Source organism: Aristolochia californica, unplaced genomic scaffold (genome assembly GCF_029961685.1).
Source record: "Aristolochia californica isolate CCGP_79_NKW_82.1479 unplaced genomic scaffold, dmAriCali1.0.hap1 SCAF_6, whole genome shotgun sequence".
NCBI classification, from domain to species: domain Eukaryota; kingdom Viridiplantae; phylum Streptophyta; class Magnoliopsida; order Piperales; family Aristolochiaceae; genus Aristolochia; species Aristolochia californica.
The window spans coordinates 18,598,760-18,608,393 of NW_027182257.1; positions in this window are offsets into that span (position 1 = coordinate 18,598,760).

The following is a 9,634-nucleotide window of genomic DNA, read 5'->3' on the forward strand; positions in this document are numbered from 1 at the left end:
ATGCAAAATATTGAAAACTATAATAAATGTAAGTGAAGAAAATTATTTCACGCACTAAAAATGAACACAAAGGTTTTGTTATCCATGTTTGGAAAATTCCACTAGTACAACCCGTAATAGCTTAGTGGAATTTTAAAAGAAAGAGATTTCTAATTGATCCTAACATGTTTTATATGTGGTGAATATGCAAGCCCGAAACATGTTGAAGATGCAAATGACCTAATAATCCAAAATTTCAAGAAGTTGAAAAAATTAAATTCTCAAGTTAATGTGCGGTGGGATATTGACCTGAGTCAAACAACTAACTTTTTGCCAATTTCACAAAAAGCGGACGTAACAATCATATATCATCGTAAATGTTTTGATCGATTAATGATGTGTAACGGCTAAAATGTTTTTCAGAAATGACTTTATGGTTTGGGAGTAAAAAATAGTTAAAAATGCTTCACCCCCCTCGTCCGATGATTGTAAAACCCAATAAATAAAAAACTAAAAGAGTTTACAATCCTTAAAAATCACCGATACTTTTTGGAATTATCTCTCTCAGCATTTGTGCATTTCAATTTTAGATGTTCATTTTTTTTAATCCAAACTTGAGTTTTCACCCTCCCATTTTGTCGCAAACAAAAAGATAAGGCATATAGATCAATAGAAAATAAAAAATTTAGATTTTATGTATTCAAAAAATTAAAAACTAAAATAAATATAAGTGAAGAAAATTATTTCACGCACTAAAAATGAACACCAAAGTTTTGTTATCCATGTTTGGGAAATTCCACAAGTACAAACCCTAATAGCTAGGTGGAATTTTATATGAAAGGAATTTCTAAATAATCCTGACATGTTTTAAATGTGGATGATATGCATGCCTGAAACGAGTTGAGGATGTCAATGACCTATGGATCTAAAAATTTCGAGGAGTACAAAAAATTAAATTTTCAAGTTAACGTGCGATGGGATATTTTCCAGTGCCAAACAACCCGTTTTTTGCCTATTTTACTTTAAGCGCACCTATCAATCATAAATCATCGTAAATTTTTTATCGATTAATGATGTGTAATGGCTATAATGGTTTGGGAGTCAACACTTAGTTAAAAATGCCACGCCCCCCTCTTCTTATGTTTACAAAACCCAATATATGAAAAACTAAAGGAGTTTACAATCCTTAAAAATCATAGATACTTTTATGAATTATCTCCCTCAGCATTTGTGCATTTCCTTTTTGGATGTTCAATTTTTTTTCAAATCCAAACTTGAGTTTTCACTTTCCCATTTTTCTCGTAAACAAAAAGATAAGGCAAATATATCACAACAAAATGAAAATTTTAGAATTTATGTATGCAAAAAATTGAAAACTATAATAAATGTAAGTGAGAAAATTATTTCACGCAATAAAAATGAACACACAAGTTTTGTTATCCATGTTTGGGAAATTCCATTGGTACAACCTTTAATAGTTTGGTGGAATTTTATAAAAAAAAGATTTCTAATTGATCCAAACATGTTTTAAATGTGGTGGATTTGCATCCCTGAAACATATTGAAGATGCAAATGACCTAATGATCCAAAAATTTCAAGAAATAGAAAAAATTAAATTCTCAAATTAACGTGCGGTGGGATTTTAACCTGAGCAAAATAACCCACTTTTTGCCTATTTTACAAAAAACAGACCTAACAATCATAGATCATCTTAAATGTTTTGATCGATTAATGATGTGTAATGGCTAAATTTTTTGTTAGAAATGACTTATGGTTTGGGAGTCAACACTCAGTTAAAAATGCCTCACCCCACCTCTTCCATTGATTACAAAACCCAATAAGTAAAAAATTAAAAGAGTTTAAAATCCTTAAAAATCACATATACTTTTTGGAATTATCTCTCTCAGCATTTGTGAATTTCCATTTTGTATGTTTGATTTTTTTCAAATCCAAACTTGTATTTTCACTCTCCCATTTTTCGCGTAAACAAAAAAAAAAAAGGTAAATAGCTCACAACAAAATGAAAATTTTAGAGTTTACATGAGTTTTAAATGTGGTGGATATGCATGCCTGAAACATGTTGAAGATGCAAATTATCTAATGATACAAAAATTTCGAGTAGAAAAATTAAAATTCTCAAGTTAACGTCCGGTGGGATATTTACATGAGCCAAACAACACACTTTTTACCTATTTTACAAAACACGAACCAAACAATCATTGATCATCATAAATGTTTTGATCGATTAATGATGTGTGACGGATATAATTTTTGTTAGAAATGACTTATAGTTTGGGAGTCAACAATCAGTTAAAAATGCCTCGCCCCCCTCTTCCGATGATTGCAAAACCCAATATATAAAAAACTAAAAGAGTTTACAATCCATAAAAATCATTGATACATTTTTGACTTATCTCTCTGAGCATTTGTGTATTTCCATTTTAGATGTTCAATTTTTTTTCAAATCTAAACTAGAGTTTTCTCTCTCATTTTTCCTGTAAACAAAAAGATAAGGTAAATAGATCTCAACAAAATGAAAAATTTAGAGTTTATGTATGAAAAAAATTGAAAACTATAATAAATGTAAGTAAAGAAAATTATTTCATCCACTAAAAATGAACACCAAAGTTATGTTATCCATGTTCGGGAAATTCCACTAGTACAACCCCCCATAGCCTGGTTGAATTTTATAAGAAAGAGATTCCTAATTGATCCTAACATGTTTTAAATGTGGTGGATATGCTTGCTAGAAACATTTTGAAGATGCAAATGACCTAATGATCCAAAATTTTCAAGGGGAAGAAAAAATTAAATTCTGAAGATAACGTGTTGTGGGATATTTATCAGAGCCAAACAGTCCACTTTATGCCTATTTTAAAAAAAGCGGACCTAACAATCATAAATCATCGTAAATGTTTTGATCGATTATTAATGTCTAACGGCTACAATTTTTGCTAGAAATGACTTATCATTTGGGAGTCAACACTAAGTTAAAAATGCCTCGCCCCCCTCTTTCGATGATTGCAAAACCCAATATATAAAAAATTAAAAGAGTTTACTTTCCGTAAAAATCACAGATACTTTTTTGAATTATCTCTCTCAGCATTTGAGCATTTCCATTTTGGATGTTCAATTTTTTTTCAAATCCAAACTTTTGTTTCCACTCTCCCATTTTTCTTGTAAACAAAAAGATATGGCAAATAGATCACAACAAAACAAAAAAATTAGAGTTTATGTATGCAAAATATTGGAAACCATAATAAATGAAAGTGAAGAAAATTATTTCATGCACTAAAAATGAACACAAAGGTTTTGTTATCCATATTTGGGAAATTCCACTAGTACAACCCGTAATAGCTTAGTGGAATTTTATAAGAAAGAGATTTCTAATTGATCCTAACATGTTTTATATGTGGTGAATATGCAAGCCCGAGACATGTTGAAGATGCAAATGACCTAATAATCCAAAATTTCAAGAAGATGAAAAAATTAAATTCTCAAGTTAACGTGCGGTGGGATATTGACCTGAGTAATACAACTAACTAACTTTTTGCCAATTTCACAAAAAGCGGACGTAACAATCATATATCATCATAAATGTTTTGATTGATTAATGATGTGTAACGGCTAAAATATTTTTCAGAAATGACTTATGGTTTTGGAGTAAAAAATAGTTAAAAATGCCTCACCCCCCTGGTCTGATGATTGCAAAACCCAATATATAAAAAAGTAAAAGAGTTTACAATCCTTAAAAATAACCGATACTTTTTGGAATTATCTCTCTCAGCATTTGTGCATTTCAATTTTGGATGTTCATTTTTTTTAATCCAAACTTGAGTTTTCAACCTCCCAATTTTCTCGCAAACAAAAAGATAAGGCACATAGATCAATACAAAATAAAAATTTTAGATTTTATGTATTCAAAAAATTAAAAACTAAAATAAATCTAAGTGAAGAAAATTATTTCACGCACTAAAAATGAACTCCAAAGTTTTGTTATCCATGTTTGGGAAATTCCACTAGTAAAAACCCTAATAGCTAGGTGGAATTTTACATGAAAGGAATTTCTAAATAATCCTAACATGTTTTAAATGTGGATAATATGCATGCCTGAAACGAGTTGAAGATGTAAATGACCTAAGGATCTCAAAATTTCATGGAGTACAAAAAATTAAATTTTCAAGTTAACGTGCGATGGGATATTTTCCAGTGCCAAACATGTAAAACCGAGTAAGCTCAGCCCAGGAACATCTAAACTGCAATCAAGAAGAAAGCCAACACTGATCTATTACAAATACGATAAGAAACTTTGTCCCACCACACGCTCTAGAAGAGCTTCAATGGTTTCTGGACTGAACAGAAATTACAAGAAGACACTAAACAATAAAACAGAGTAATTAAAAAGGAATAGCTCTCATTTTCTGGATTCCAATGTTGCTGAAGAACACCTCTATTTATAAGTGCTTTTCATGTAGGAAGCTTGTAAAGCACAACATCTAGGAAGCTTGTAGAGCAAGCCATCTAGGAAGCTTGTAGAGCAAGCCATCTAGCTGTCCTCCACGTTGGCACTTGGTGATGCAATCATGACACGTGCATACCGTGGGGTCAGCCCCCTTAGACCCCCGTCGGGGATGATGCCCCGAACCCTACTATCCGTTTTACAGTTTCTTCACAAGTAACCATTGCGGTCACAATTTGACCTCATCAGCATCTAAGCTGGAACTGTTAACTAATTACTCACTATCGACATTGGCGCTCCTCATACATGGGGGCCAGTGAATACATTACATTAACGGTAACTTGAGAGAGGTGGGCATTGATACACTAACATAACAACCCGCTTCTTGATACACAATAAAATGAAAATTTTAGAGTTTACATGAGTTTTAATTGTGGTGGATATGCATGCCCAAAACATGTTGAAGATGCAAAGTATCTAATGATCCAAAAACTTCAAGGAGTAGAAAAATTTAAATTCTCTAGTTAACGTCCGTTGGGATATTTACCAAAGCCAAACAACACAATTTTTGCCTATTTTACAAAACGTGGACCAAACAATCATTGATCATCGTAAATGTTATGAGGAACTAATGATGTGTGATGACTATAATTTTTGTTAGAAATGACTTATGGTTTGGGAGTCAACAATCAATTTAAAATGCCTCGTTCCCTCTTCCAATGATTTCAAAACCAAATATATAAAAAAATAAAAGAGTTTACAATACTTAAAAATCACTGATACTTTTTGGAATTATCACTCTCTGCATTTATGCATTTCCATTTTGGATGTTCAATTTGTTTTCAAATCCAAACTGGAGTTTTCTCTCTCCCATTTTTCCCGTAAAAAAAAGATAAGGCAAATAGATCACAACAAAATGAAAAATTTAGATTTAATGTATGAAAAAAATTGAAAACTATAATAAATGTAAGTGAAGAAAATTATTTCACGCACTAAAAATGAACACCAAAGTTTATTTATCCTTGTTTGGAAAATTCCACTAGTACAACCCCTCATTGCTTGGTCGAATTTTATAAGAAAGAGATTTCTAATTGATCCTAACATGCCTGAAACATGTTGAAGATGAAAATGACCTAATGATCCAAAAATTTGAAGGAGTAGAAAAAATTAAATTCTCAAGTTTACGAGCGGTGGGATATTTACCAGAGCAAAACAACCCAATTTTTGCCCATGTTACAAAAAGCGGAGCAAACAATCATATATCATCATAAATGATTTGATTGATTAATGATGTGTAATGGCTATAATTTTTGTTAAAAATAACTTTTGTTTGGGAGATAACACTTAGTTAAAAACGTCTCGCCCCCTCTTCCGATGATTGCACAGCACAATATGTAAAAAAATAAAAAAAAATTACCATCCTTAAAAATCACAGATACATTTTGGAATAATCTCTCTCAACACTTGTGCAATTCCATATTGGATGTTCAATTTTTTTAAAATCCAAACTTGAGTTTTCACTCTCCCATTTTTCTCGTAAACAAAAAGATAAGGCATATAGATCAATACAAAATGAAAATTTTAGATTTTATGTATGCAAAAAATTGAAAACTAAAATAAATCTAAGTGAAGCAAATTATTTCACGCACTAAAAATGAACACCAAAGTTTTGTTATCCATGTTTGGGAAATTCCACTAGTACAAACCCTAATAGCTAGGTGGAATTTTAAAAGAAAGAAATTTCTAATTGATCATAACATTTGTTAATTGTGGTGGATATGCATGCCAGAAATGAGCTGAAGGTGTAAATGACCTAATGATCCAAAAATTTTGAGTAGAAAAAATTAAATTCTCAAGTTAACGTGCGATGGGATGTTTACTAGTGCCGAACAACCCACTTTTTGCCTATTTTACTTAAAGTGAACCTAACAATCATAGATCATTGTAAATGTTTTGATCGTTTAAAGATGTGTAACGGCTATAATTTTTGTTGGAAATGACTTGTGGTTTGGGACTCTACACTCGGTTAAAAATGTCGTGCCCCCCTCTTCCTATGATTGCAAAACCCAATACATAAAAAAACTTAAAAGAGTTTATAGTCCTTAAAAATCATAAATACTTTTATGAATTATCTCTCTCAGCATTTTTGCATTACCTTTTTGTATGTTCAATTTTTTTTCAAATACAAATTTGTGTTTTCACTTTCCCTTTTTTCTCGTAAACAAAAAGATAAGGCAAATAGATCTGTAAAAAATGAAAATTTTAGAATTTATGTATGCCAAAAATTGAAAACTATAATAAATGTAAGTGAGAAAATTATTTCACGCAATAAAAATGAACACCAAAGTTTTGTTATCCATGTTTGGGAAATTGCACTGGTACAACCCCTAATAGTTTGGTGGAATTTTATAAGAAAGAAATTTCTAATTGATCCTAACATGTTTTAAATGTGGTGGATATGCATGCCAGAAACATGTTGAAGATTCAAATGACCTAATGATCGAAAAATTTCAAGGAGTAGAAAAAATTAAATTCTCAAGTTAACGTGTGATGGGATATTTAGTAGGGCCAAACAACCCATTTTTTGTCTATTTCACAAAAAGCAGACCTAACAATTATAGATCATCGTAAATGTGTTGATTGATTAATGATGTGCAACGGCTATAAATTTTGTTAGAAATGACTTCTGGTTTGGGAGTCAACACTCAATTAAAAATGTCTCGCCCCACCTCTTCTGATGACTGTAAAATCCAATATAGTAAAAACTAAAAGATTTTATAATCTTTAAAAATCACAGATACTTTTTGGAATTATCTCTCTCAGCATTTGTGCATTTTCATTTTGGATGTTCAATTTTTTTTCAAATCCAAACATGAGTTTTCACTCTCCCATTTTTCTCTTAAACAAAAAGATAAGGGAAAGAGATCACAACAAAATGAAAATTTTAGAGTTTATGTAAGCAAAAATTGAAAACTTTAATAAATGTAAGAGAAGAAAAATTATTTAACACACTAAAAATGAACACCAAAGTTTTGTTATCCTTGTTTGTGAAATTCCACTTGTACAACCCCTAATAGCTTGGTGAAACTTTATAAGAAAGATATTTCAAATTGATCGTAACAGGTTTTAAATGTGGTGGATATGCATGCCTGAAACGTGTTCAAGATGCAAATGACCAAATGATTGAAAAATTTCAAGGAGTAGAAAAAATTAAATTCTCAAGTTAACGTTGGGTGGGATATTAAACAGAGCTAAACAACCCACTTTTTGCCTATTTTTTAAAAGGCGGACCAAACAATCATTGATCATCGTAATTGTTTTGATCAATTAATAATGTGTAACGGCTATAATTTTTGATAGAAACGACTTATGGTTTGGGAGTCAACACTCAGTTAAAAATGTCTCACCCAATATATTAAAAACTAAAAGAGTTTCCAATAGTTAAAAATCATAGACACTTCTATGAATTATCTCTCTCGGCATTTGTGCATTTCCATTTTGGATGTTCAAGTTTTTTTCAAATCAAAATTGGAGTTTTCATTCTCCCATTTTTCTCGTAAACAAAAAGATTAGGCAAATAGATGACAAAAAAATCAAAATTTTAGAGTTTATATATGCAAAAAATTGAAAACTATAATAAATGTAAGTGAAGAAAATTATTTCACGCACTAAAAATGAACACCAAGGTTTTGTTATCCATGTTTGGGAAATTCCACTAGTACAACCTGTAATTGCTTAGTAGTATTTTGTAAGAAAAAGATTTCTAATTGATCCTAACATGTTTTAAATGTGGTGGATATGCATGCCTGAAACATGTTGAAGGTGCAAATGACCTAATGATCCAAAAATTTGGAGTAGAAAAAATTAAATTTTCAATTTAACGAGCGGTGGGATATTTACCAGAGCAAAACAACCCACTTTTTGCCTATTTTACAAAAAGCGGACCTTATAATCATAGATCATCGTAAATGTTCTGATCGATTAATGATGTGGAATATTTATAATTTTGGTTAGAAATTACTTATTGTTTGGGAGTCAACACTCAGTTAAAAATGCCACGCCCCCCTCTTTCGATGATTGCAAAACCTAATATATAAAAAATTTACCATCCTTAAAAATCACCGATTCTTTTTGGAGTTATTTCTCTCAGCATTTGTGCATTTCCATTTTGGGAGTTCAATTTTTTTTCAAATCCAAACTTGTCCCACTTTTCTCGTAAACAAAATGATCATGAAAAAATGAAAATTTAGAGTCCATATATCCAAAAAAAATTAAAAACTATAATAAATGTAAGTGAAGAAAATTATTTCACGCACTAAAAATGAACGCAAAATTTTTGTTATCCATGTTTGGGAAATTCTACTAGAACAACACCTAATAGCTTGGTAGAATTTTATAAGAAAGAGATTTGTAATTGATCCTACAATATTTCAAATGTGGTGGATATGCATGCAAGATACATGTTGAAGATGCAAATGACCTAATGATCCAAAAATTTCAAAGAATAAAAAAAATTAAATTATCAAGTAAACGTGTGGTTGCGTATTTACCAGAGCCAAACAACCCACTTTTCTCTTATCCTTCAAAATCACAGATACTTTTTGGAATTATCTCCCTCAGTATTTATGCGTTTCCATTTTGGACGTGCAATTTTTTTTCTAATCCAAACTTGTCCCACCTTTCTCATAAGCAAAACGATCACAAAAAAATGAAAATTTTAGAGTTCATGTATGGAAAAAAAATTGAAAACTATAATAAATGTAAGTGAAGAAAATTATTTCACGCACTAAAAATGAACTCAAAGATTTGTTTTCAACGTTTGGGAAATTTCACTAGTACAACCCCTAATAGCATGGTGGAATTTTATAAGAAAGTGATTTCTAATTGATCCTAACATGTTTTAAATGTGGTGGATATGCAAGCAAAAACATGTTGAAGATGCAAATGACCTAATGATCCAAAAATTTCAAGGATTTGAAAAAAAAGTAAATTCTCAAGTTAACGTGTGGTTGGATATATTCCAGAGCCAAATGACCCTCTTTTTGCCTATCCTTCAAAATCACAGATACTTTTTAGAATTATCTCTCTCAACATTTGTGCATTTCCATTTTGGATGTTCAATTTCATTTCAAATCCAAACGTGTCCTACTTTTCTCGTAAACAAAACGATCACAACAAAATTAAAATTTTAGAGTT